Genomic DNA, 23855 nt, shown 5'->3' with positions numbered 1-23855 from the left:
GGGGGTCTGTGGGGGGAATGTGGGGAGTGTGTGTTACTGGGGGTGTGTGGGGGGAATGTGGGGAGTGTGTGTTACTGGGGGTCTGCGGGGGGAATGTGGGGAGTGTGTGTTACTGGGGGTCTGTAAGGGGAATGTGGGGAGTGTGTGTTACTGGGGGTCTGTGGGGGGAATGTGGGGAGTGTGTGTTACTGGGGGTGTGTGGGGGGAATGTGGGGAGTGTGTGTTACTGGGGCTGTGTGGGGGGAATGTGGGGAGTGTGTGTTACTGGGGGTGTGTGGGGGGAATGTGGGGAGTGTGTGTTACTGGGGGTCTGTAAGGGGAATGTGGGGAGTGTGTGTTACTGGGGGTCTGTGGGGGGAATGTGGGGAGTGTGTGTTACTGGGGGCCTGTAAGGGGAATGTGGGGAGTGTGTGTTACTGGGGGTGTGTGGGGGGAATGTGGGGAGTGTGTGTTACTGGGGGTGTGTGGGGGGAATGTGGGGAGTGTGTGTTACTGGGGGTCTGTGGGGGGAATGTGGGGAGTGTGTGTTACTGGGGGTCTGTAAGGGGAATGTGGGGAGTGTGTGTTACTGGGGGTCTGTGGGGGGAATGTGGGGAGTGTGTGTTACTGGGGGCCTGTAAGGGGAATGTGGGGAGTGTGTGTTACTGGGGGTGTGTGGGGGGAATGTGGGGAGTGTGTGTTACTGGGGGTGTGTGGGGGGAGTGTGGGGAGTGTGTGTTACTGGGGGTGTGTGGGGGGAATGTGGGGAGTGTGTGTTACTGGGGGTCTGTGGGGGGAATGTGGGGATTGTGTGTTACTGGGGGTCTGTAAGGGGAATGTGGGGAGTGTGTGTTACTGGGGGTCTGTAAGGGGAATGTGGGGAGTGTGTGTTACTGGGGGTGTGTGGGGGGAATGTGGGGAGTGTGTGTTACTGGGGGTCTGTAAGGGGAATGTGGGGAGTGTGTGTTACTGGGGGTGTGTGGGGGGAATTTGGGGAGTGTGTGTTACTGGGGGTGTGTGGGGGGAATGTGGGGAGTGTGTGTTACTGGGGGTGTGTGGGGGGAATGTGGGGAGTGTGTGTTACTGGGGGTGTGTGGGGGGAATGTGGGGAGTGTGTGTTACTGGGGGTCTGTAAGGGGAATGTGGGGAGTGTGTGTTACTGGGGGTCTGTGGGGGGAATGTGGGGAGTGTGTGTTACTGGGGGTCTGTGGGGGGAATGTGGGGAGTGTGTGTTACTGGGGGTGTGTGGGGGGAATGTGGGGAGTGTGTGTTACTGGGGGTCTGTGGGGGGAATGTGGGGAGTGTGTGTTACTGGGGGTGTGTGGGGGGAATGTGGGGAGTGTGTGTTACTGGGGGTCTGTAAGGGGAATGTGGGGAGTGTGTGTTACTGGGGGTCTGTAAGGGGAATGTGGGGAGTGTGTGTTACTGGGGGTCTCTGGGGGGAATGTGGGGAGTGTGTGTTACTGGGGGTGTGTGGGGGGAATGTGGGGAGTGTGTGTTACTGGGGGTGTGTGGGGGGATTGTGGGGAGTGTGTGTTACTGGGGGTGTGTGGGGGGAATGTGGGGAGTGTGTGTTACTGGGGGTCCGTGGGGGCAATGTGGGGAGTGTGTGTTACTGGGGGTGTGTGGGGGGAATGTGGGGAGTGTGTGTTACTGGGAGTGTGTGGGGGGAATGTGGGGAGTGTGTGTTACTGGGGGTCTGTAAGGGGAATGTGGGGAATGTGTGTTACTGGGGGTCTGTGGGGGGAATGTGGGGAGTGTGTGTTACTGGGGGTCTGTGGGGGGAATGTGGGGAGTGTGTGTTACTGGGGGTGTGTGGGGGGAATGTGGGGAGTGTGTGTTACTGGGGGTCTGTAAGGGGAATGTGGGGAGTGTGTGTTACTGGGGGTCTGTCGGGGGAATGTGGGGAGTGTGTGTTACTGGAGGTCTGTGGGGGGAATGTGGGGAGTGTGTGTTACTGGGGGTCCGTGGGGGGAATGTGGGGAGTGTGTGTTACTGGGGGTCTGTGGGGGGAATGTGGGGAGTGTGTGTTACTGGGGGTCTGTGGGGGGAATGTGGGGAGTGTGTGTTACTGGGGGTCTGTAAGGGGAAAGTGGGGAGTGTGTGTTACTGGGGGTCTGTCGGGGGAATGTGGGGAGTGTGTGTTACTGGAGGTATGTGGGGGGAATGTGGGGAGTGTGTGTTACTGGGGGTGTGTGGGGGGAATGTGGGGAGTGTGTGTTACTGGAGGTCTGTGGCGGGAATGTGGGGAGTGTGTGTTACTGGGGGTGTGTGGGGGGAATGTGGGGAGTGTGTGTTACTGGAGGTCCGTGGGGGGAATGTGGGGAGTGTGTGTTACTGGGGGTCCGTGGGGGGAATGTGGGGTGTGTGAGTTACTGGGGGTGTGTGGGGGGAATGTGGGGAGTGTGTGTTACTGGGGGTCTGTAAGGGGAATGTGGGGAGTGTGTGTTACTGGGGGTCTGTGGGGGGAATGTGAGGAGTGTGTGTTACTGGGGGTGTGTGGGGGGAATGTGGGGATTGTGTGTTACTGGGGGTGTGTGGGGGGAATGTGGGGAGTGTGTGTTACTGGGGGTCTGTGGGGGGAATGTGGGGAGTGTGTTTTACTGGGGGTGTGTGGGGGGAATGTGGGGAGTGTGTGTTACTGGGGGTCTGTGGGGGGAATGTGAGGAGTGTGTGTTACTGGGGGTGTGTGGGGGGAATGTGGGGATTGTGTGTTACTGGGGGTGTGTGGGGGGAATGTGGGGAGTGTGTGTTACTGGGGGTCTGTGGGGGGAATGTGGGGAGTGTGTGTTACTGGGGGTGTGTGGGGGGAATGTGGGGAGTTTGTGTTACTGGGGGTCTGTGGGGGGAATGTGGGGAGTGTGTGTTACTGGGGGTCGGTGGGGGGAATGTGGGGAGTGTGTGTTACTGGGGGGTGTGGGGGGAATGTGGGGAGTTTGTGTTACTGGGGGTCTGTAAGGGGAATGTGGGGAGTGTGTGTTACTGGGGGTCTGTGGGGGGAATGTGGGGAGTGTGTGTTACTGGGGGTCTGTGGGGGGAATGTGGGGAGTGTGTGTTACTGGGGGTGTGTGGGGGGAATGTGGGGAGTGTGTGTTACTGGGGGTCTGTGGGGGGAATGTGGGGAGTGTGTGTTACTGGGGGTGTGTGGGGGGAATGTGGGGAGTGTGTGTTACTGGGGGTCTGTAAGGGGAATGTGGGGAGTGTGTGTTACTGGGGGTCTGTGGGGGGAATGTGGGGAGTGTGTGTTACTGGGGGTCTGTGGGGCGAATGTGGGGAGTGTGTGTTACTGGGGGTGTGTGGGGTGAATGTGGGGAGTGTGTGTTACTCGGGGTCTGTAAGGGGAATGTGGGGAGTGTGTGTTACTGGGGGTGTGTGGGGGGAATGTGGGGAGTGTGTGTTACTGGGGGTCTGTGGGGGGAATGTGGGGAGTGTGTGTTACTGTGGGTGTGTGGGGGGAATGTGGGAATGTGTGTTACTGGGGGTCTGTGGGGGGAATGTGGGGAGTGTGTGTTACTGGGGGTGTGTGGGGGGAATGTGGGGAGTGTGTGTTACTGGGGGTCTGTTGGGGGAATGTGGGGAGTATGTGTTACTGGGGGTTTGTAAGGGGAATGTGGGGAATGTGTGTTACTGGGGGTCTGTTGGGGGAATGTGGGGAGTGTGTGTTACTGGGGGTCTGTGGGGGGAGTGTGGGGAGTGTGTGTTACTGGGGGTGTGTGGGGTGAATGTGGGGAGTGTGTGTTCTTGGGGGTGTGTGGGGGGAATGTGGGGAGTGTGTGTTACTGGGGGTCTGTGAGGGGAATGTGGGGAGTGTGTGTTACTGGGGGTGTGTGGGGGGAATGTGGGGAGTGTGTGTTACTGGGGGTCTGTGAGGGGAATGTGGGGAGTGTGTGTTACTGGGGGTGTGTGGGGGGAATGTGGGGAGTGTGTGTTACTGGGGGTCTGTGGGGGGAATGTGGGGAGTGTGTGTTACTGGGGGTCTGTAAGGGGAATGTGGGGAGTGTGTGTTACTGGGGGTGTGTGGGGGGAATGTGGGGAGTGTGTGTTACTGGGGGTGTGTCGGGGGAATGTGGGGTGTGTGTGTTACTGGGGGTGTGTGGGGGGAATGTGGGGAGTGTGTGTTACTGGGGGTGTGTGGGGGGAATGTGGGGAGTGTGTGTTACTGGGGGTGTGTGGGGGGAATGTGGGGAGTGTGTGTTACTGGGGGTCTGTGGGGGGAATGTGGGGAGTGTGTGTTACTGGGGGTCTGTAAGGGGAATGTGGGGAGTGTGTGTTACTGGGGGTGTGTCGGGGGAATGTGGGGAGTGTGTGTTACTGGGGGTGTGTGGGGGGAATGTGGGGAGTGTGTGTTACTGGGGGTGTGTGGGGGGAATGTGGGGAGTGTGTGTTACTGGGGGTGTGTCGGGGGAATGTGGGGAGTGTGTGTTACTGGGGGTCTGTGGGGGGAATGTGGGGAGTGTGTGTTACTGGGGGTGTGTGGGGGGAATGTGGGGAGTGTGTGTTACTGGGGGTGTGTGGGGGGAATGTGGGGAGTGTGTGTTACTGGGGGTCTGTGGGGGGAATGTGGGGAGTGTGTGTTACTGGGGGTGTGTGGGGGGAATGTGGGGAGTGTGTGTTACTGGGGGTCCGTGGGGGGAATGTGGGGAGTGTGTGTTACTGGGGGTCTGTAAGGGGAATGTGGGGAGTGTGTGTTACTGGGGGTCTGTGGGGGGAATGTGGGGAGTGTGTGTTACTGGGGGTGTGTGTGGGGAATGTGGGGAGTGTGTGTTACTGGGGGTCTGTGGGGGGAATGTGGGGAGTGTGTGTTACTGGGGGTCTGTAAGGGGAATGTGGGTCGTGTGTGTTACTGGGGGTCTGTGGGGGGAATGTGGGGAGTGTGTGTTACTGGGGGTGTGTGGGGGGAATGTGGGGAGTGTGTGTTACTGGGGGTCTGTGGGGGGAATGTGGGGAGTGTGTGTTACTGGGGGTCTGTGGGGGGAATGTGGGGAGTGTGTGTTACTGGGGGTGTGTGGGGGGAATGTGGGGAGTGTGTATTACTGGGGGTCTGTGGGGGGAATGTGGGGAGTGTGTGTTACTGGGGGTGTGTGGGGGGAATGTGGGGAGTGTGTGTTACTGGGGGTCTGTGGGGGGAATCTGGGGAGTGTGTGTTACTGGGGGTGTGTGGGGGGAATGTGGGGAGTGTGTGTTACTGGGGGTCTGTAAGGGGAATGTGGGGAGTGTGTGTTACTGGGGGTGTGTGGGGGGAATGTGGGGAGTGTGTGTTACTGGGGGTCTGTGGGGGGAATGTGGGGAGTGTGTGTTACTCGGGGTGTGTGGGGGGAATGTGGGGAATGTGTGTTACTGGGGGTCTGTGGGGGGAATCTGGGGAGTGTGTGTTACTGGGGGTGTGTGGGGGGAATGTGGGGAGTGTGTGTTACTGGGGGTGTGTGGGGGGAATGTGGGGAATGTGTGTTACTGGGGGTCTGTGGGGGGAATGTGGGGAGTGTGTGTTACTGGGGGTGTGTGGGGGGAATGTGGGGAGTGTGTGTTACTGGGGGTGTGTGGGGGGAATGTGGGGAGTGTGTGTTACTGGGGGTGTGTGGGGGGAATGTGGGGAGTGTGTGTTACTGGGGGTCTATGGGGTGAATGTGGGGAGTGTGTGTTACTGGGGGTGTGTGGGGGGAATGTGGGGAGTGTGTGTTACTGGGGGTCCGTGCGGTGAATGTGGGGAGTGTGTGTTACTGGGGGTGTGTGGGGGGAATGTGGGGAGTGTGTGTTACTGGGGGTCCGTGCGGGGAATGTGGGGAGTGTGTGTTACTGGGGGTGTGTGGGGGGAATGTGGGGAGTGTGTGTTACTGGGGGTCTGTGGGGGGAATGTGGGGAGTGTGTGTTACTGGGGGTCTGTGGGGGTAATGTGGGGAGTGTGTGTTACTGGGGGTCTGTGGGGGGAATGTGGGGAGTGTGTGTTACTGGGGGTCCGTGCGGGGAATGTGGGGAGTGTGTGTTACTGGGGGTGTGTGGGGGGAATGTGGGGAGTGTGTGTTACTGGGGGTGTGTGGGGGGAATGTGGGGAGTGTGTGTTACTGGGGGTGTGTGGGGGGAATGTGGGGAGTGTGTGTTACTGGGGGTCTGTAAGGGGAATGTGGGTAGTGTGTGTTACTGGGGGTGTGTGGGGGGAATGTGGGGAGTGTGTGTTCCTGGGGGTCTGTAAGGGGAATGTGGGGAGTGTGTGTTACTGGGGGTGTGTGGGGGGAATGTGGGGAGTGTGTGTTACTGGGGGTGTGTGGGGGGAGTGTGGGGAGTGTGTGTTACTGGGGGTCTGTGGGGGGAATGTGGGGAGTGTGTGTTACTGGGGGTGTGTGGGGGGAATGTGGGGAGTGTGTGTTACTGGGGGTGTGTGGGGGGAATGTGGGGAGTGTGTGTTACTGGGGGTCTGTGTGGGGGAATGTGGGGAGTGTGTGTTACTGGGGGTGTGTGGGGGGAATGTGGGGAGTGTGTGTTACTGGGGGTCTGTGTGGGGGAATGTGGGGTGTGTGTGTTACTGGGGGTGTGTGGGGGGAGTGTGGGGAGTGTGCGTTACTGGGCTGAGGACAAGCAGCGTTCTCTAACTTTTCCACCTATCTCTCCCCCTCGCCCCTCTTCAGATTGCCCAGATGACTTTTGCAATGCGACCCATTGATCCTGCTGTTCTTTTGGTTGTTGCCGGAGCTGAGGAAGAGGAGCAGGAGGAGGAGGCCCAGACCTTACCACTCACAGGAGGAGAGGGAGATGGCCACCAGAGGCAGGAAGTGTCTGCCATTCACCCTGGGGGAGCGAGGGGGGCGGACAGAAGAAGGAGGGAGCGGAGACCCCCACAGTTCCGCACGCGAGTATCCTTCGAGCAATTATTGGACATCACATGCCACCAATGGCCCCGGCTCTGAAAGGAGACAGAATGCCACCTGCGCCATTTTTTGCAGAACCTGGCATCTTGGGACGGGGGACGGGGGTGGGGGCGGTCACCCACTCCCAATGGTTGTGAAAGTGATGGCCGCCTTAACCATTTACACCACCGGATCCTTCCAGACCACCAATGGAGGCCTTTGTGGCATTTCCCAACCATTTCTCCACAAGTGTGCCAAGTACGTCACAGATGCCCTGTATGCCCAGGTTGGCCAGTATATTAAATTTGATCGGCACTCAGGCCAGCAGGAACCCGGGTTGCAGGATCTGTGGCCATTATGGTGATGTCAAATGTACAGAGGCCTATAGACTGCACCCATGTTGCCCTCAAGGCCCCAGAGAAAATCCTGGAAGATTGATGAACGGAAACATGGATACGATGGATATAGAGGGATATGGGCCAAATGCGGGCAATTAGGATAAGCTAAGGGGTTTTAAATAAGAGGGTGGCATGGATAAGTTGGACCAAAGGGCCTGTTTCCATGCTGTAAACCTCTATGATTCTAAAAGGCTTCCATTCCATCAATGTATAGTTGGTGTGTGACTGTCAACTACACATTGTACATATCTGCACCAGACAGCCCAGCAATGACAGTTTTATATTGAGGAGTTCTGATGTCCTGGAGGTCTTTGAGGATGAGCAGTGATGGCTCATGGGGAACATGGCGTACCTGGGACTTGGCTAATGATATCTGAGCGGAGGCCTGAGACTGAGGCGGAAACCCAATATAATGAGGCCCACATTGCCACAGGGTCAATCATGGAGAAAGCTCCCCAAATTGTGGTTCGGGTGGCTGGACCACTCTGGCGGGCCATCCAATATAGCTCCCCCGATATCATCCCACGTTGTGATGGTGTGCTGTGCCCTGCACAACTTGGCACAGCAGAGAGGAAGAGGAGAAGGCAGAGGAAGACGTCTAGCAGCCGGATGTCACTAGGAAGGAGGCTGCCCAGGAGGAGGAAGAGGAGGAGAAAGAGGAGGAGGAGGAGGACAACAATGATGACCATGGCCAACACCACCCAGGTGCTGGAGAGCTGGCGGAAGCAAGGGTCAGGCATGCAAGGACAGCAAGGGAGGCCCTGATCACCATGCACTTCGGAAACTAGGAACCTGTGTTCCCATACGTGGGTTCCAAACCCACCCACCCCTTGTGCACTCCAACAATCTCCTCAACATTATAACACCAGGTTGGTGGGCCTGGGTATGCTGTGTTAGCGAGTTTCTGTGGCAGGCAGGAGGGTGATGAGGGTTCACTATGTGCCATTGTGATGATGCCTTGGTACCAATTAGTTTGACTCCTACCTGAGCTCTGCATGTATGCTGGCATCTGGGCCCACATCTGGATGGTGGGTAAGGGAGCATTAGTGAACACCCATGCAGGGCCCTGAGGTGGGTGGGGTGAGGGAGGGAATCTTTCCTGAGTTCTGGGCATGACGTGGCAGATGTTATAAGTCACTGCCAATGCATGCCACCCGCTGTAGCCAGTGAATTACTTGAGTGCCTTGATTTCCACTGACAACAACACGCAGGGTCCCTCTGGCAGAGATCGGGATAAATACATTCCTGTTGGAGGCTAATCAGAGACATATTAGTCACAGCTGTGGGGTGAAATAACATTTATTGGCGCCAAGAAAAGTGCCATCAAAATAAGTGCTAATATAACAAGTGAAAGCAAGACTTTGATGTGCCTAAATATTCTAGGTAACTGGTGTTCTCTTTCACGCCTCTACAACTTCTTAACTTTATGTTAAGAAGTTGTGTCTTGGTGTCTCCCCAGGATGTACATTGGATGTGGAACCACACCCCATGGCCTGTGATGCCCTTGTTCTCATTAGTTGATAGTACAAGGACCAGCAGACACAGTTTTAATGTTTTGACAAGAGGGAATGCGAGGAGGAATGTTTTTTAAGCAGTCAGTGGTAATGGCCAAGAACCTGCTGCCTACAAGAGTGATGGAAGCAGAAATGGTCAATGATTTTAATAGGAAATTGGATGGTCACTTAAAGAGAATAAACCTGCAGGACTACTGGGATCGAGCTAGGGAGTAGAACTGACCAGATTGCTCCCTGGAGGACTGGCATGGATTCAATAGACCAAATGGCCTCTTTCTGTGCCATGGATTTTCATGGGTTGACTAGTGAGCCATTTAAAAATGGCAGGTGGGTTCTGATTCCAGGATTCCTGACTCCGTTCCTGAGCTGTGCAAATTTTGGGAGCGCCTTTAAAAGGTGCAAGGTGTTTCTGTCATTCCCTGCCTGGCCATCTCCATTGTGGAGATGGGCATTTTCTACTCTTCCACAATTTTCATTGAGTAGGGACAAGTTTTTAAAGAGTCATAGTTCATGGCCCCTTAGAGGAATAACAAATTCTGCTCTGCTTGAGGGAACCTTTCAAAAGGTAATTAAAAAGATACACCTTATGTCCCCAATGCCAAGCTCTACCTTCTATACGTCATCTGTCCCCTCATGTCCACTATGCCAAATTATGGCACTTCTATGCCCATTGATCCATTGTACACTTTCTAGAATGAATGAAAATCAAAGCGTACAGTGGGATCCCTGAAAAAAAATGGGAGGAAGTGCACATAATGAAGCTTGGCTGAGAGCTGAGATATCAATTAAAATGATAGAACATCTACCCCCCAGGTGAAACTTTGTTTGATTGAAGCTTAGGGTCTCTGACCTCTGCAGTCAATTTCACACTGTTTGTTGCCATGAGTCAAGTGCTTTCAAATGTTTATGGTTTGTACTTTTTGAAACTTCAGAGGACTTGAATTATTGACACTTTTATTAACTTGCCATCCAGACTATTTTCCATAGGAGAAATATATCAATGTGTTACATTTTGGCAAAGCTGTTGTTTACACAATGGTGTTCACTGCTTCTGGAAACTGTGAATTGGGTCAACAGTCAAGGAAATTCCAGAGCTTGACAGGGGGCAGGAGGGACATAAGGGAAGGCAAAGTTTGGCATAAAAGCATGAGGGGACATAAGGAGAGGGTGGAAGGACAGAGTCTGACATGGAGGCACACGGGGCCTGAGAGGATAAATGGAAGGACTGACTCTGAATCATGGACATGAGGAGCCTGAGGGGGTGGATGAGAATCATGAGGTTACATGAATAATGCACTGCGAATGTTTTGAGAGTGAAGGGGGTTTGAGGGATGAGGGTTGGTGGGCCTTTGTATTATATTTTTTCACTGGGACAAGGTTCCATGGCCCTGAGGTAGGCCTTTAAAACAGCCCGCGTCCATACCTGGCAGCCCCTGTTGCCACCTCTGTGCTTCTTTCTGGGTCAGCTGGCCAATTCCAGCCTGCGCAACCACCCCCCCCGGCTCCTCCCCTACCTCCCTCCCACCTCTCCACCCCTTACCCCGCCCCCGGCCCCCAAGCAATGAAGACTTCCCCTTGGCAGGTACTTCCTTCTAAAGCACGAAGGCCATACTGGAAGTTTTCCTGGTCTCCTTTAGTGCATTAATTAGCAGCTCTCTCCTATAGAAACTAGAAGCAGAAGTGGACCATTCAGCCCTTCGAGCCTCTTCTGCCATTTATTATGATCATAGCAAATCATCAAATTCAATATCCTGATTCCCCTCTTTCTCCGAGATCCCTTGATTCCTTTAGTCCCAAGAAATATATCTAATTTCTCCTTGAAATAGATGCCGATTATCCTAGAATTTGTCCAGCATTCCCTGCTATTGAACAGGGATTTACATATATTCAAAAGGAAACTATTTGAATCTAAGAAATGCCTTTGCCAAGGTTTGAAGAGAGTTAAATGTAGTCGTATATATGAAGGAGCTTCTTTATAGTTACCATGTCAACCTTACAAATTAGTTTTCACGCACACTTGTAACACTAGTGCTGCATGTTGCTCTGATATAGCAGCGTTTCTGACCTGGGCATAAACTGCTGGATTTTAATCATAGACTAATTAATATTGGCCTATGTATGATTGACACTGTCGATGCCTGTTACATACTGAATCTGGAAGGCTTTGGTTCCTATCTGTATGCCTGAAATGGAAAAATATTTCAATTCCGATCACATTCCCGACCCCCTGATACACAAAATTTCAAATAGGTTTAAACAATCTAGATCTTTGAGATTAAACCAGTTACTTTCATTTGATCACTTCCACTTTACAAAAAAAACTCCTGCATGTGCAACTTTGGAAAAGATTAAAATATGTTGCATTGAAGTTCTCATATATTCATAGTATGCTCATTTATTAATACAAAATGTATGGGCAGCAAGGTTAGCACTGCTACCTCACAGCACCAGGAACCCAGGTTCGATTCCAGCCTTGGGTCACTCTCTGTGTGGAGTTTGCACATTCTCCCCGTATCTGTGTGGGTTTCCTCTGGATGCTCCAGTTTTCTCACACAAAGATGAGCAGGTTAGGTTGGCTGGCCATGATAAACTGTCCCTTAGTGTCAGGGAGATAAGCAGGGAAAATACATGGGGTTACAGAAATAGAGCTTGGGTGGGATTGTTGTCCATGCAGGTTTGATAGGCTGAATGGCCTCTTTCTTCACTGCAGTGATTCTATGATTCTATGCGGTCTGGTACAAATGTAATAAGACTCCTGTTGCTTCACTGACTAAGCTAATGTATATTAAAATTCCAGGGCTGCATATATTCAAACCTGCCCCATATCACTGTTCTGATTTGATTCGATGGTTTGTCAGAATGTATCATCAAGGGTCTTGTCACAGGATAGCTCTTCATGTTTCTTTCTTTGTTTGGCAGGTGATGAGTGAACAGCTAGATTGCATCTGCGCTAAGAAAACATCCTACCTTCTAGTCACGGAGCAATGATGCCAACAGCCATAGTCAAATCCATGATTCAAAAAGCGTCTCCCACTTGGCTAAAGGAGACAGCTTAGAGCAAGCAATTGGCATGGTGAGATAAATGGAGCCAACAGTTCAATGATAAAAATGCAGCTAAACAATGCTTTCTCCCTCAGAGGCTGAGACCTTCGATAGTAGTAGAGACAATGTGATAAACATTAATTGCATGGGAAGTTTGGTTACAAAGTCACAGAAGTAGTAACAAAAGTCAAAAAACAAAATGAATTTGTTTAGGCTAAATTCAAGGTATTATCAAGAAAGAGAGCCATGCCTATTGCGTCAATTGGTGAGGTTTAAGCATTGCCATAGATATGAAGGTTCTAAATAATTTATGACCTTTATGAAGTTAAAAGAACCATTTTGGAGAATGAAACAAAAAATCTATTGAACTTGTTTCAAATCTTCTGGAAAAGTGTGATTTATTCTACTCTGTCTCCCTCATATCTGGACTGAATACGGAATTGTTGTGGCGTGCCTAATTGGCAATACCCTTTCCCTTCACGCTGAATGAGGTGTTTTAATACAAGAGAAAAACAGTGTTCACTCCTCAGTAAATGCAGTGTAGAGCACTGGAATGAATATTAATGTGAGGAAACTGACTGCAGCGAATGACAATGAACTTGCTTGTGTTAACGACTCAAAGTCTTATTTATACACGCATTGAAAAAATAAACATGGTTCATTGGAACATTCTGCCCAAGACCTTGAATGATCACTTGTAAACAGAAATGCATTCAGTGTTGAGATCTACCAGAATCAAATAAAACCGCGACAGGGACGAACACTACCTTTGACAAAGAAATATTATTTCCCGAACCAAGCCGTGCTGAAATAAACCTGAAAGTTCAACTGATTTTACCCTCATAATTAAAGATAAAACATAATACTATTTGACACTGCAGTGGCCCACTCTTCATGAATTCTAAAGTGATGGTGCGGACAATTTTGCTTTAGGTCTGTAAATCAGCCCGTGCTTGTAACGTCAGCCCCATGGTAGAACAAATCCCTTGGCACGGATGAAGTTGTTTGACCGAATACAAGTGTCACAGCACTACTTTGTAAAGGCCCTAAATAAATGTCAGCTGAGGACAATTGTTTTATAGACTCCTGAACGATGTATTTTGTGTTACGTTGAAGCGCTCTGTATCCTCTGGATGATACAGGAAGGACAAATCCTCCAGTATCAATTGAAACCTGCCATTTGTCTGTAGCTGATGTTATCCATTAGTACAAAAGGCCCTCCAATGTTGAACATATTACTAAACCGACCTTTAGCAACAGCCCTGAAACTAACAAACATTCTATTTCAAGCTGTTGGAAATGCCAATCAGATTTGTATTGAAGATAAATTCAATTCAGTCAGCTGGCACTGCTCTGTTTAGTGCACCATGGAGAGAAATTGGACTCTTTTGATAGATGACAAACCAGTAGCATCATGTTTTTAATATCAATGTTTGGACTAAATGGACCAACCCTGACTTCACAACAGACCTCAAGTGAAAATATACAAATGCACCCCTGGAATCTCCAGAGGTTAGGGTGCATCAGAGTGTTTCACTGGTTTCCTGTGATAACTCTGAAGGGAGGTTGGCAAAATTCCCAATATACGTTAGGCCTCTCCCACTTCTAGGGCTCTCCTTCGGTGCCTGGTAAAGTCAGAACTTCCAAGCACCCCCACTTAAATTATGAAGTGGGAAATACAACTTGGAGAGGAGACACAACCCAACTGGAGCAATTCAACTTAGAGATACAACCTAATTTAGGGAGGATAAATACCCTTGACTGGAAGGATTAAGGGAAGTAATGGAAGAAATCAAAGAGTTGCTATTGTATATGTAATATATAGTTAATAGAAAAGAGAAAACATCAGAGAATTGGGAGAAATCAAATCTTCCTCTTAGTATCCCCTTATCTAGAAACCAAAACTATAATAAAGCATAGTCAACAGGGATTTCAATAGGGATGGCAAAGCTTAATGAATTGTTTGAGAATTGTTGGAAGAAGTACCGGAAAGAGTGAACAAGGACCATGCAGTAGATGTAATATATTTGGATTTTCAAGAAGCCTCTTAAAAGGTCCCACATAATAGATTCAAAACAAAGGTCAGAGTATGTAGAACCAGGGAACAAGTTGAAGGATGGAAAGTGAGCTAGCTGAAAATATATTTTGAAAATATATTTGATTCGAGAGGAAAGGCTCAGACTGGCGAAAGATGGTAAATGGTATTTTACAGGGATCAGTGCTGGGACCTTTGATGTTTACAATTTACATTAATGATTTGGACTCAGGAATCAGGGTGTAATTTATAAATTTGTGCTTAACACCAAATTAGGGATACAATTAAGACAAAGGAAGATTGTGACAAAATAAAGATGGTATCAGAATAAGTGTAATTGATTAATTAATTTTGATAGGAAGAATCAGGAGGCCTCATACTGCCCGAATAAAAGAAGATAAAAGATCTAAGTGGGGTGGAGAAGCAAAGAATTCTAGGGTACAGATACATAAAACACTAAGTTAAAAGACCATTTAAAGAAACACTATTGCTGGAACTTTACCACCTTGCCTGCCCTGGAATTGAGGCGGGTGAGACTCGCAGAATGGAATTCTCCGTTGGCCTCGAGCGGGATTTTACGAGCCTCGCCCAAGTGAGGTCGTAAGATCCTGCCCATATGTGGCTCTTTTACAAATAGATAAAATTAAAAGGTGGAGAGGTTATGTTAAATTTATATAGAGCCCTGGTTTGTTCATATTTGGAGTACTCTAGATAATTCTGGACTTCCTATTAAATGGTGGGTGTTGAGGCATTTGAGAAGATGTAAAAAAAAATTATTCAAAAGAATGATAAAAGAACTGAAAGCACCTGGAGCGCTTTTGTCAAGAAAAGGCTGAGCAGTGACCTATTCAAGGCCCTTAGGGTTATAGAGTTTGATCTGTTAAACATAAAGAAGTTTCCACTTGCAGAGTGTACAAAACCAGAGGTTATAAATGCAAAATCATCACTTAATAAGTACAATAGGGAATTCAAGAGAAACTTCTTCATTCAAAAAATAATAAGAATATAGAGCATGCTACCACAAGAAATATTGGGGGCAAAAAGCACATATGCACTTAAGAGAGTAGGAGGAACAGATGCATGCACTGATAGCATTAGATAAATAGGAGTGGACACAGGCTCGTGTGGAACATAAGTGCCAGCATAGCCAGGTTGACGAAATGGTCTGTTTTGCACTGCGGATTCTACTTAAATTTTACCACTCCACCCACCACAGGAATCAGGCCAGGTGAGAGGTGGACTATGAAAAGGCCCACTGACCTTGGGTGGGATTTCACAATTTTGGGGCAAGCAAGGCTGGAGAATCTCACTCTATGTATTCACGATAAATGATGGACAAGGTTGGAGCTATAGCAGGAAATCCTGAAGCAGGGAGTTTACAGCCAGCCTCTGGTTGCCTTCTGTGCCCTCTAAGTAGGCTATCAGTTTTCATGAGGTCATGTCTGTTTCCAATGAATGAATCATCGTTGGCTAGAAAGACTTCCTTTCCCAAAAGATGGCAAGTCTCAACTCTCATTTGGCATTCACCTATGGAATGCACACCTGGATTGAGGCTGCGGTAAGGCAGTTCCTGACTGTCTTCCCCTGCAGGTCAGGTAAATAAAAGTTATTTTCGATATAGTTGAGCATTTTCTCACGTTGTCTGACTGGTGATATTGTACACGTTCTCTTGGGGATTGTGATTGTCTGCTGAGGGCACGTTTTGTGTCCTTGGTTCCCACACATTGGATGAAACTTTCCATGCCAGCGGGATATTCGGGTCCTGCTGACAGCACACCCCCACCATAGGGTTCCCCAACAGTGAGGGATGCATTCAATTGGAAACCCCGTTGGGAGCAGAAGATCCCACTTTTGCCCAATGGTGCCAAACAGGTAGCAGCTGCATGGAAAATCCCACTCCTACTTCTAATTGATGGTCAAGATGGAGGAATAATAATTTTTGGTTGATGGGGTGCAGCCATTGATGATTAGCAAGAGTTTTTATGAGATATCTTGAGATTCACGGCTGATATTAAGGGTCAAGCCCACTAACTATGGATCACCGTAACCCTATTTCCAATGGTTCTATCTTGCTAATGGGACAAGGTTACATAAGGATGTTGAGGGAAGAATCTTTTTTTAATTCATGATGTGGAGATGCTGGAGTTGGACTGGGGTAAGCAGAGTAAGAAATCTCACAACACCAGGTTAAAGTCTATTTGGTGACACAAGCTTTCGGAGTCTCGCTCCTTCATCAGGTGAGTTATTCATTCATGGGACATGAGCCGTGGCTGGTTGGCCAGCATTTATTGCCCATCCCTAGTTGCTCTTAAGAAGGTGGTGATGAGCAGCCTTCTTAAATTGCTGCAGTCCACGTGCTGTGGGTCGACGCCCAATGCTGTTTGGGTGGGAATTCCAGGATTTTGACACAGCAACCCAGCGCTTTAAGATATAATTTGTGAGTATGCCTATGTCAGTATGCTGCTTGTTCTCCCACACTGGAAAGCAATACCCAGATTTTAGTGAGAAGAGTTTTGTGGTGTTGATAGGGCTGGGATTGGCCAGGTAGTGTGCTGATGTGGTGTGTGAGGAAGTAGAGATAGAGCTGCCTGACATCAGCTTTAGTGATTTGTTGCAACTGAATGGCTTGTTAGAAAGGACCTTAAGAGTCACTAAGTAGAATGGGGCTGGAGTCTACATTTGGCCACAATGTCAGATTCCCTTCCCCCAGGCACATCAGTGAATCAGCTTGTGATATTTTGCTATTAGTTTACTACTATATATTAGAAAGGTTATACTTATTCATGTCCTATAATTTCCCTGAATCATGGTGAGCCTTTAGAGGCCATTTAAAGTTAACCATGTAGTGTAGGACTGAATGACTTAGGCTAGAGTATATAACAGAGGTAAGTTCCCTTGCCTGAAGGACAAAAGTAAATAGAGTGGGTTTTACCAAAAAATGGAAAGATTCCATGCTATTTTTCTGGCGCCAGCCTTTAGGTGGTAGGACAGTGAAAAGAGAATGGGGGGGATTTTTTATTTTTATCTTTTGGCCGAAAACAGCAGTCAGCAAATTGGCAGCCTGTTTTACACCTTACCTGATTTCCTTTTCCATTGAAGTCCTGACAATAACATACCCCAATATTTGGCAATGATGTTGTTGTGATTATTGAAGCCAGTTGTGCAACATATCTGTCAATGAATTATTGATGCTGAAGTGAAGGTGTAGTCTTTCCTCAATAGTGCCTTTGTTGGGGAACATTACTTATCAAATGTACTGCCTTCGAACGGCTTCTTCACCAGCCCACCAATCAATACAGACAAAAATGCATGGCACTGCTGTGTCAGAGTAGGTAAATGTGACCTAGAAATTGGAGTTGTTTCAGTGTTTTACGGGCATATAATAGATGCCTATGGGTTCAATATGGCAGATAGCGCATACATGGTCTGTTACTGATGGAAAGGCACCACTTATCTTATTGATTCATGCTCCTTATATCGATAGATAAATAAATAGATAGATTTCTGGATTCAAAAGCTGCCAAGCTGACAATACCAATATTGAGATAAAGGATCAACCATGATCATAATGAGTGGTCGAACAGGCTCGAAGGGCCAAATAGCCTATTCTTCTCCTATGTTCTTTTGTTTCTATGTTTCCTCCATTGCATATCTGAAGTGGCCTTTAGAATCTGATGTGGTGTGCTAAACAGCCTTTTGCAGATCCCATTTACAAAATTCAAATTGTAAATAACTGCAACAAGCGTTTGCATAATTGGCTTCTTCAAGCACTTAGCAGCCAAACCACTCATCCTTATAAGAGAGCTTGATTTCCCATCCCAGTTCCATGTTAAATCCACAGACCCTCACTCACCATCTCTTCCTGATAGCCCCACTTTCCCCACTCCCCAGACTCTGCACAGAAGCTCAGGTTGGGCCTGATCTGATTGAATTTGCTGCCTTTCTGTGGCCACATCTAAGGCCACATATGATGGGCGAAGGTTTGCACTCTGGCTGAGGTGAGCAAACTGGAATATAGCTTTCCAACTGCACAGCCAAGTTTTCAATCCAGACTCTCAGGCAATCTGGGACATGGTTTCTGTTGTCCCACTGAAGGGGCAGGACCTGATAGAGGTGATAAACAGGGTGCCCTTTGAAATCTGTATTCCAGAGAAACTCCCCCCCTACCCCCTGTTCCCTCATGGACACAGGGGAACCCACGCCTCATAAGTAATACAGCAAACCCCTCCCCACCACACAAACACCAGATCAACACAAGTACCAGGAAGCACTCACCCCACCCCCCCGCATAAGCATAAAGGGAAACCCCAACCCCCCAGTAGCGCTCACCAGAGGACCAACCTGTGGCACAGCCCCAGCACAGCCAGGTTGGCATTGCTAGTGTACCAGCTGGCATGCCAGGGCATCCCCAACGGATTTCCCTCAACAACTTCGAGTTTATCAATACTGTTGTAAACCTTGCCAATTTGGAGTCATGTCAGCGAGGAGGGAGTCCCTTACCTGGAGGGAAACATACGGTGGAGAAGCCCTTTCAATAGATTTAAATATATTTAAATGCACTTCAATGGGGTTCCCATTATTTCCTCACCAGTGAGGAATGAGGAAAATCAGAAAATGAGATCTCGCCAGCAAGAATCCGTTTTTCCGATTCTCTCAAGCTTTGGCGCCCACATTGCCTTTTATGCTCCTGGCGAATGCGGGTGCAAAATCGCCCCCGGTGCCTCTAGCTCACCAGTAATTGATGAACAAGGCCCGCAGATCAATTTGCCGTAGCCCAGCAACCAGTCTCATTGAGCTTGTATACAGCATTGGAATCTGACCTCCATTTGATATCCAAGGTCTAAAGATATGTAGGTTAGATGGATTGTCCGTTCTAAATTTGGCCCTTAGTGTTCCAAAATATATAGGTTAGGGGAATTAGTGGGGCAAATACATGTGATTACAGGGTAATCCTGGGCAAAGGATGGTGCAGACTCAGTGGAACAAATGGCCTCCTTCTGCACTGTAGTGATTCTATGATTTGGTTGCAATCCAATTTCCAGCCAGTGACTCCAGCTTGTTGTCCAGCCTAAATGAGCAACTTTACAAGCAAGCTTTAGAGCTGAAATTAAGTAAGTTGCTGAATGATTTTGGCAGTGATGGAAGCAGCATGCATGAATGTTTCCAAGAAGAGATTAATGCTAGAGAATAGTTTACGTTTGTCAGGTGAATTGCACACATTCACATTCATTGAGTCTGTGATATAATTCATGCAATTATATCAAACTCACTGCCACCACCCCCCCCACCCCCACCAGCTCCCACCACCCACATCTTTCATGCACTTCATGATACTCTCAACATTATTAGTGCCTATTCCTGCTGGCAGATAAGCTGGATAAATCCACTCACTGGAGTGTTGACTGTGCCATCTCTTCAATATTCACAGCAATACGATGACCTTCAAACGACGTGGCACATAAAACTGTCAGACTGCGTAAGCAAGTATAAAAGAATATGGTGGTAGCTTTTGCTTAATGTGCACGGAGACAGATATATAACTCTTTTCTTTTTCAGAAGGAGTTTACATTATTTTTAAATTTGCCAATGTCCCCCCCCTTCCATCCTTGCTGAGCTTGGGCTCCATGTGGGATGCTCAGCCTACACTATCTTGTCAGAAGAATAGTTAAAGTGGCGGGCCCAGACATGGGAGCACGCGGGTTAGAAACAATGTAGAGGGTAGGAGGAAGCAATTCAGCCCATTGTGTCTATGTCAGTGCCACTGCAAGAACAAATCCCAGGCAAAGGCTATAGTGAGACCACTGGCATACATTTTCCTGTACTTCAAATATTTATCTTTTTTTTACTAGTAATAGATGCAGGGGAGATTTTTCTCTTTATCTGATGTGGGCCCTGCATAATTTCACTTGCCAGCACCAGGCCAGAGTCAGGATAAATGTCTCTGCAGCCTTTCAAACCTGCCCAGAAAAGCACGGTACTAAAAACTTAGAAAGCCAGCGTTAATTATGAAGAGCCTCCATTAGTCCACATCTCAGAAAAACCAATTTTGACAGCAGGATGTTTTTGAGGTCATAATTTTAGCAGAATTTGAAAAACCTTTCATACCAATTGGAGAATTTTTGGGCCTGAATTTTTATTCTCCAGGTGGGTCGGAGAATTTTGGAAAATTCCCAGCTCACTTGCCCGCTTGGGGATATAATAGCTGCAAAGGTGGGATCTTCATTGCCAGGGAGGATGGGATGGGGTGGGGTGGGCTAGAGTCAGGCCAGCTGACTCGGGAAGAAATTCGGTTGCAGCCTGTGAAGGTGAGTTGTTAAAAAGGCTTTGTTACTCAGTAACTGAGGCACGACCCAGTCTAGAGGCTCCTCACCTGATTGGGAATCAGCAAATTCCTGAACTCTAGCATTCCTCTGAATGCCAGCAATCTGGGATGTCCCGGCCTCCCTCCACTTGCTGCAGATCAGACAGTACGATGTGTTCACCAGATTGTGACCTCCCAAGGCTTCTCCAGAACTAGGTCCCACCAAAGTGTGTCTCTGCGCTGGTGGAGGGTGTGGGTGAACGCTGTGATAGATCGACAATTTCAGTGTCTGTGAATTATTCATCAGTGCTGTTCTCACTGTTGTCCAGGACTTTGCTGGCAGACCCTCTGAGATGCTTTCCTGATGCATTTGTTAAAGGTATGAGATTATTAGTACACGGCAGGGGCTTGTGAAACAGGAGGCATCACTCACAGTACGATTATCTGGTGGAAGTTGCAATGCAGGACCCTCACTGAGTGCCGCCAGCCTCACTGTCAATGCACGAGCTGTCCATATCCTCGCCAATCAGCTGAATCCCTCTGCCCTCAAAGTCTATGAGGAGCTTGACACTTGGGCATCCATTTATCAGGCTGGGACCTCTCTCTTTTATTGTGTACCAGCCTGTTCTGCATGAAGACAGATGGAGAGAGCGCAAAAAGGACGTGTGTCAGGTGGTTACATTTCCGCTTGTTTTGATTACTCTAAAAAGTCTATCAAGAGACCATTGCCATAGCAGCACTGAAAAACCGATCGCATGATCTCTTACCAGCCATGACCTTACATCCAGGAGGATGGAGGTTTAGAGTTGCCAGTTGGCTGTCCTCCACCGGTGTGTCCATTGGAGTTATCTTGCCTCCCTCTCTGTCTGTCTGTCAGTCTGCAGCCAATGGCAAATGGCACAAATTGAACAGCAATCCCACCTGAAGCTGATGCTCGGAGACAGAAGTTGGGAAGAAACCTGATGCATTGTGGGTTTCACCATAGAGTGAGGATCACAGCTGAGCATTATTCTCGTCCAGTTTCCCCAGGATAATTAGGGTGTCCCTTTATTCAGACAATTGTGCATTGTTGGAATTGCAGTTTCACGCTGAATGGAAAGACAGTGTATGTAATGTTTCAGACTTGCTTCACCACCCTCCATGCTCCATGTGCCACCTACCAGACATCCACCCAGTATCATCATTCCTCTCCCCTATGTCAACCTTGAGCCTCCCATGGTATCCAGGACCCTATCACGAGCCACCTCTCCATGCCATTCCTCCGGTGAGCTGACACCCACTTTGTAGGCCTGGGGGCACTGACACTGCCCCCTCCCATTATCCCAGCCACCTGTCCTGTCCCCCTCTAAAACCCACCCAATGACAACTTTACCTCTCAAAGGACATGCCCTGGGTCCGTGACCTGCCCCCTGGCATTTCCCTCTGGCATGGGCAGTGCCAACCTGGGTAGCAGTGCCAAGGGGCTGTGCCAGAGGAGTCTCTCTGGAGAGCCTTACAGGGGATTCCCATTATGTGTATGTGGAGGGGAGGCGGGAAGATCAGGAGGCAAGATCTCATGGCAAGAATCTTGTTTCCCAACTCTCGTGAAGTTTTGCACCAAAAGCTGTTTTGACTGAAGGTAAACGTGTGGATATGAACCCAGGACACAGACAAGACTGCTGATGACTGTGCAGATGGTGGTGGCTCTCAACGTCTGTGCCACCGGCTTGTTTCAGACTGCAGTATGGCGCAGCGAAACCCATCAGTTTGCTGCCCATATGGCTATCGAGTAGGCGACATATCACCTCATAACGAGGAAACAGCACTACATCATCTCCTCAACACAGACTTCTAATCTGGCGGAGAGAGCTTTAGAATTTGTTCACATTACTTCATTTCCTCACGAGCGCGGTGTCATGGACTGAAACAGATTGCCTGCTTTGCATTGTTGCTGCCAAGAACCAGCCATGTTAGGGGAGATTTAATCGAAATGCATAAAATTGAGAGGGGCTGTAATATAGTGGAGAAGAAGATTGGTACAGTGAATAGAGAGGGAGTTGTGAAGAAGTTTCTTTGACCCAGGGAATGCTGGGGGTCTGAATTCAGTGTCTGCCAGGGTGGTGGAAGCCAAAACTGTCACCGTATTTTTAAAAAATACTTGAATACTCACTTGCAGAACACAGATAGCTGTAACAAAAGGACAGAGTGGGATGAGACTAGATTGCTCTTTTACAAATTGCACAGACACAATCGGTCAGATGGCATCCTTATATTCCCCTCTCGTTGTTCGATCACAGGAAGGCGTTTCATTACCTGAATGGCAGGGGTCGAATCCTTTAAATATCTCAAAAGCAGAACTAGATAGATTCTTGATAAACAAGAGGGTGAAAGGTCATTGACTATACATTCCTGCCTATCCTCAATGTTAAAATCGAGTCAACTGTAATCTTATTGAATGGTGGAGCTGGCTCGAAGGGCCAAGTGGCCTACTCCCTTTCCAAATTCATATGTTCATATAGTTGTACGTTCAGAGTGCAGATTTGCAGTAGTTCTTGTACACTACACAATTACACAGAGACTAGCAGTCACCACGTGAGAAAGAAGTGGCGGGTGAAGATGCAGAAAAGATGAGAATAAAGAAGAGGAGCATGAGGATGAGTAATGCTACCAAAGCTGTGAGGCAAACATTACTGAGAAGAGATTCTCTGAAAGAAACCCTCCCTCCAGCACACCAACATCTGCCTCCCATCCGTGCCATTCCTTCCCACCTTCTGAACGATCTTCAGCAATGTCACATCATGAGTTTTCCTCTAGCACTGCATAAATTCCAGCATCTATACAAAATAAAACCTGCATCATGCACATCCTGGATTGTACAAATGTCCCTTCTCTTAATATTGATTTGATTTATTATTGTCACGTATTATGTATTGTTTATTGCACAGTATATAGACAAAGCATACCGCTCATTGAGAAGGAAAGGAAACAGTGCAGAATATAGTGTTGCAGTCATAGTTAGGGTGTGGAGAAAGATCAACTTAATATATGGTAGGTCCATTCAAAAGTCTGATAGCAGCAGGGAAGAAGCTGTTTTTGAGTCGGTTGGTACATAACTTCAGACTTTTGTATCTTTTTACCGATGGACAACGGCGGAAGAGAGATGTCCGAGGTGTATGGGGTCCTTAATTATGCTGCTTTTCTGAGGCAGCAGGAAGTGTAGACAGAGTCAAAGGGTGGGAGGCTATTTTGCGTGATGGACTGGGCTTTGTTCATGACCATTTGTACTTTTTGCAGTCTTGGACAGAGCAGGAAGCTGTGATACAACCAGAGAGAATGCTTTCTATGATGCATCTGTAAAAGTTGGTGAGAGTCATAGTGGATATGCCAAATTTCCTTAGCCTCCTGAGAGAGTAGAGCGTTGGTGGGCTGTAGGATCAGTGTAGAGGGGCCAGGGCAGGTTGTTGGTGATCTGGACACCTAGAAACTTGAAGCTCTCGACCATTTCTACTTCGACCCCATTGATGTAGACAGGGGTATGTCCTCCACTATGCTTCCTGAAGTCAATGACTATCTCCTTCACTTTGTTGACATTGAGGGAAAGATTCTTCTTGTTGTACTCACAAAGTTAGCCTGCAAGAGAAAAAGGAGGACACTAATGGGAGCTTTGCCTAGTATTTTCTGATCCCTTGTAGTGTGTTACCCAGTGGTACAGATGGCTTGCCTTTGGCTGCTAGCGGGACTTTCCGGCCCTGCCAAAGTCTGCAGCAC

Source organism: Carcharhinus amblyrhynchos, chromosome 17, assembly GCF_965287045.1.
Source record: "Carcharhinus amblyrhynchos chromosome 17, sCarAmb.v2.hapA, whole genome shotgun sequence".
In the NCBI taxonomy this organism is placed as follows: domain Eukaryota; kingdom Metazoa; phylum Chordata; class Chondrichthyes; order Carcharhiniformes; family Carcharhinidae; genus Carcharhinus; species Carcharhinus amblyrhynchos.
The sequence above is the reverse complement of the archived record's forward strand: the minus strand, read 5'-3'. Positions refer to the sequence as shown.